The sequence below is a fragment of the Notamacropus eugenii genome, chromosome 4 (assembly GCF_028372415.1).
Source record: "Notamacropus eugenii isolate mMacEug1 chromosome 4, mMacEug1.pri_v2, whole genome shotgun sequence".
Taxonomy (NCBI): Eukaryota; Metazoa; Chordata; class Mammalia; order Diprotodontia; family Macropodidae; genus Notamacropus; species Notamacropus eugenii.
In genome coordinates, this window is record NC_092875.1 from 451073502 (window position 1) to 451079501 (window position 6000).

At 36.4% G+C, this 6000-nt stretch overlaps 1 pseudogene; it reads left to right on the forward strand.

The window, feature by feature from the left end:
- The first annotated feature begins 246 nt into the window (after positions 1-246).
- Positions 247-5315, forward strand: LOC140502699 (ELL-associated factor 2 pseudogene; annotated as a pseudogene).
- Positions 5316-6000: the final 685 nt, after the last annotated feature.

Genomic DNA, 6000 nt, shown 5'->3' on the forward strand with positions numbered 1-6000 from the left:
CTTTACAGAAGAGGAAACTGAGGCAAATAGGGTAAGTGACTTGATTTGAACAGGGTTATACAGCTAGGAAGTGTCTGGGGTCAGATTTGAACTCAAGAAGATGAGGCTTCCTGACTCCTGACTCAGCACTTAATCCACAGTGCCACCTAGCTCCATACAAAGTACTTTGGGAGGTATGCAACTAGCAATTGGGATGGAGTAGGGCAGTGACTGGGGATAGGGTGAAGGAGATTGGGAAAGGAGTTGATGCTTGAGCTACATCTTAAAGGAAAAGATGAAAACTATAAGGCAATTATAAGTCATGGGGAATATAACAGTGCAGATGTGTAAGTTGATGCTTGAGCTACATCTTAAAGGAAAAAATGAAAACTATAAGGCAATTATAAGTCATGGGGAATATGACAGTGCAGATGTGTAAAGATGGGAGATGGCATATCATGGGTAAGGAACAGAGAAAAGGTCAATTTGCCTAGATCAATGAGCATAAGATGGGACCCAATGTCTTATTAGGCTGGAAAAATGGATTGAAACCAGTTTGTATAGGGCTTTAATAGCTAAAAAGAACAGTGTAGGACATTCTAGAAGCAAAAAAAAGTCACTGGTGTTGATTGAGTGAGTTGTCTGGCAGATCTAACCTTAAGGAAAATTATTTTGGTAGCAGTTAAGAGGCTGGTCCAGAGTAGGGAGAGATTCAAGAAAGGAGACCAGTTAGGGAGACTGTTGCAATATCAAGAATGAGACAGTAAAGACTTTTAGGAGCCAAAATGGAGAAATAAGGCAGGAAGTCTCTTGAACTCTCCCAAATTCACCTCCAAACAACTATAAATAATGCCTCAAAATGACTTCTGTAGCAGAACAAACAAAAAGATGAGGTGAAGCAATTTTCAAACACAAGACAAATTAGAAAGTTGTCAGGAAAATTCTACCTCATTCAGGTAAAAGGGAAGCACAATCCATGACAGGCAGTGTCCTGGTAAGCCAGTAGCAGGACATACAGAAACTAATGAAGGCTTTTGTTCTTCAGAAAGCTAATGGGAGGACCAGAGGCCTAGCACAGGTAATTTACTGTGGCCCTCTGAACTGGTATAGCACGGGGCAAGCAGTCAGAGACCTTTTTCCCTATGCCCTGGTGCAACATCAGGACCAGATGAGTGACCAGGCCCCCAGTGGCCCCTGGGCCACCAAGCCATTTGCAGAACAGCACCAGGTGAGTGGCCAGGATTTCTGAAGGTCTCAGTCCAGCATCAGTCAAGAAGTCAGTGCCTGCAGATCCCAGCAAAGAAGCTTGAGACAGTGCTCCCTCCATCCCATGAGCAGAGCTCCATTTTAAAAGTAATGAAATAGGCTAGAAAAATGAGCAAGAACCCACAAACAAAAAGGAACCTGGCCAGAGAAAGTTATGGTGACAGGAAAGATCAAAACACAGACTCAGAAGAGGACAACAAAGTCAAAATGCCTACATTCCAAGTCTCAAAGAAAAAAATGTGAATTGGTCTTGGGCCTAAAAAGAACCCCTGGAAGAGTTCAAAAATGACCTAAAAATAGAGCAGTAGAAGAAAAATTGGAAAAAAGAAATGAGAGTGATGCAAGAGAATTATGAAAAAAGAGTCAACAGCTTGGAAAACTACTTAAAACTAGAACTGTTCAAATGAAAAAGGGGATACAAAAATCCACTTAAGAAGAAAAAAGTCCTTAAAAAGTACAATTGCCAAATGGAAAAGAAATAACCAAAGTTATTTGAGGAAAATAACACCTTACAAGTTAGAATTGGGCAAGTGGAAGCCAAAGACTATGAGACATCATGAATCAATCAAACAAATCCAAACAAATGAAAAACAAATGGAAGAAAACATATCCGCTCATGGGAAAAACAACTGGTCTGAAAAATAGATCCAGGAGATACAATGTCAGAGTTATTGGACTGAAAACCATAATCAAAAAGAGGACCTTGACAGCATCTTTCAAGTAATTGTCAAGAAAAACTGCCCTTATGTCCTGGAACCAGAGGGTAAAAAAGGCGTTGAAAGAATTCACCTATCACTTTAGGAAAATCATCCTAAAATAAAAGCCCCAAGGAACATTATCATCAAATTTCAGAACTATCAGGTCAAGGAAAAATACTACATGAGGTCTGAAAGAAATAATTAAAATATTGGGAAGTCACAATTGAGATCATACAGGTTTTGGCAGCTGTACCATTAAAGGACTGTAGGTCATGGGACATGATATTCTGGAGGGCAAAGGTACTGGGGGCAGGATGAGGAAGATTGGGAAAGGCTCCTTAAACAAGGTGATGCTTGAGCTGCATCTTAAAAGAAAAGAAGAAAAGTAGAAGGCAATCATAAGTCATATGGAATATAACAGTGCAGATGTGTAAAGATGGGAGATGGCATATCATAGGTAAAGAACATTGGTAAGGAATTATAACCAAGAGTCATCCACCCAGTAGATAAGTATAATACTTCAATGTAAAAAAAGTTCATTCAATGAAACAGAAGGATTTCAAGCTTTCATGAGGAGAAGACCAAAAATGAAAAAGAAATTGATCTCCAATATCAAGTCCCAAGAGAAGCCTAGAAAGGAAAAAAGAAAACATAAGGATTCAATAGACCTAAATGGTTTACATCACTACATGAGAAGATGATACTTTTAATTCTTAGAAATTGTACCACTAATAGTGTGGTTAGAAGGAATATGCATAGATGGAAGGTATGGATATAAGATGAAATTGAGGGAATGACAAAAAAATGATTATAGAGTAAGAAAGAGGAAAGGAGAGGTAGAATGGGGGTAAATCATTTCACACAAAGAGGTGCAAAATACCCATTACAGGGGATGGGAAAGATGGGAAAATGGGCAATGGGGCTTCACTTGAACTTAAATCTCATTAGAATTGGCTCAAAGAGGGAACAACACGTACAGTCAGTTGAATATAAGAATCATCTTGCCCAACAGAGAAGTAGGAGGAGAGGAAATTAAATGTGTGTGGGGAATTGACAGAAAGGAGGACAGATTGAGCGAGAGAGAAGACAGAAGTAAAACACTGGTGAAGAGGGAAAGGGTGAAAGGAGAGAGAGGACAAACAAGAAGCAAAATAAGATGAAGGAAAATACATAGTAACAGTTACTGTGAATGTCAATGGGATGAACTCTCCCATAAAATGAAATCAAATGGCAGAATGGATCAAAAACCAGATCCCTATAATATGTTGTTTGCAAGAAACACACTTGAAGAAGAGAGACACTCACAGTATAAAACTAAAGCTTGAAGCAGAACGTATTATGCTTCAGGTGAAGTTAAAAAAAAAAAAAAGCAGGGGTATCTCCTTTAAGAATCTGAATGCTATACCACTTGATAAAGAAGAAAATAACTAAGAAGGTAAACAGAATATAGAAAAGCTAAATATGACAGACCTTTGGGGAAAACTAAATTAGAACAGAAAGGAATATGCTTTTTCTCAGCAGCACATAGCACATACACAAAAATTGATTATGTAATAAGTCGTAAAACCTCAAGATAAAATGTAGTAGGCAGCAATATTAAATGTATTCTTTTGGATCCAATCAAGTCATATGAAAAAGTGCTCTAAATCACTTTTGACTAGAGAAATACAAATTAAAACAACTGTACCCCCTCTGATTTACCTCTTCCCACCAATCAGATTGCTTAATATGACAGAATAAAGGAAAGTGTTAGGATGTGGGAAAATTGGAATACTAATGCATTGTTGATGGAGTTGTGAATTGATCCAACCACTCTGGAGAGCAATTTAAAAGTATGCCCAAAGCGCTATAAAACTGTCTATACCCTTTGACACAGCGAAATCACTGTAGGTCTTTATTCCAAAGAGATAATAAAAAAGGAAAAAGTTCTGCATGTACAAAAGTATTTATAGTAGAGCTTTTCATAGTGGCAAAATATTGAAAATTGAAGAGATGCCAATCCATCGAGGAATAGCTGAAGAAGTTGTGGTATATGAATGTAATGGATTGCTTTTGTGCATTAAAAAATGATAAGCATGAGGATTTCAGAGAAAAACAGGAAAAACTTGTACAAACTGATGCAAAGTGAAATGAGCAGAACCAGAAGAACATTGTGCAAAATATCAGCAACACTGCATGATGATCATCTATGAATGACTTAGATCTTCTTAGCAACACACTGATCCAAGACAAGAACATAGGACACACAATGGAAAATACTATCTGTGTCCATATAAAGAACAGATGAACTCCAAATGCAGATCAAAACATATTTCTTCATTTAATTTTTTTTCATTTTTTTCTTATGATCTGTTTCTTTTTTTACAACTGTAACTAAAATGGAAATGCATTTTACATATATAACCTATGTCAAATTGCTAACCATTTTATGAAGAGGGTTAAGGAACAGAAGGATGGAAAAATCTGGAACTCAAATTGTTATAAAAATGAATGCTAAAAGCTATGGCTCCTGCTCCAGGTGGCAGGTGGCATGCTGCCTAGTTATGGTGGAGGAGGACGAATGAGTGTTCAGAGTGCCATACTTGGACAGCTGGGAGCGGGTGCTGAAGTTGGGAGAGAGTTTCTGAGAAGCATCCACAATGTGCCTTCCATACCGTGTGTTATGATTTTAAACCTGAATCTACTGACACCTCTTGTGAAGGAGATCTTAAAGTTGGCAAAGGTGAACAGATGACAATAACACTGCCAAATAAAGAGAGTTCATAACCATCAGTATCTGTTTTCAAAGACTCAAAGAAACCTTATCTAAAAGAATGTATTTTGATTATTAACTGGAGAATGTCAATAGAAAAACTGAGCAGCAACATCACTGTAAAGAAAACAAGAACTGAAGGAAGTAGTAAAATTGAATCTCAACTGGAAGAGCAGAAACAACAAATGAGAAATGCAGTTAAAACATGAAACTATGTGAAACATTCTTCACCAAAAGCAAAAGTGTCTCCAGAGTCTCCTATGGAAGACATTGAGAGAGAACTGAAGGCAGAAGCCAGTATAATGCACCAGATGATTAGTTCTGGTAGCTCTTCAGATTCCCAGAGTTCTTCACTTTCAAGTAGTGAAGGGAGTTCTAGTGATTCAGAAGATGAAGGGTGCAAGCTCTCTCATTCCAGCTCAGTAAAATGTTTATCAGGCCATCAAACCTTATCTGCTGAACCACAGCAATGGATTCTTGATACAGAGATCATGCATAACAGATCTCAGGACAGCAGTGGCCTTTTGATGAATACATTAAGAAACAATATGCAGCTGAGTGAATTAAGAAGTGACAGTGATGAGAGAAAAAACTATGAGCCTCAACATAAATATTTTTAAAGTATTAGAAAATGAGAAAATTTGTTTTGCAAATTTTATGAATAAAATTTCTCAAGACTGAGAACCATCTCAATTATGATGATAATGGAAATGCAATTTGATTCTTTATTTTCTGCTGTTATATGGAAACAATGCAGTTTAAAGTATTTAGTGTTTTCATTTTCTTAAAGTACCAGATTCATAGTAAAAGATGACAATTATTGATTCTATTTCATATTTGGCATCTGCTATTCTTGAAAATTGGTAATAACTAAGTAGGTATATGCAAATTTAAGGTGAAACAAAGTACATGTATCAGAGAAAATAACTTATTCATTCTTACAGATTCAGCATCAATTCTTTATTTGATTTTTGAGATGAAAAATAAACAACTTAATGTCAAAAAGCTAAAAAAAGAATGCTAAAAGTTATCTTGACATATAATTATTAAAAAGTATAATATTATTAAATAAATAAATGAATAAGAGCAATGGAAACACAAAGAAGTTTGAAATATAGAATTGGAAAAGTGGAAGCATACTTAAAGAAATTATCAAGGAAAAACTGCACTAATATTCTAGAATCAGAAGATACTGAAAGAATCCACTGCTTATCTGCTGAAAAAGATACCAAAATTCCCTACATTATAGCCAAATTCTATAACTGTCAGATAAAGGAGAAAATATTGCAAACAACCAAAAAAAAT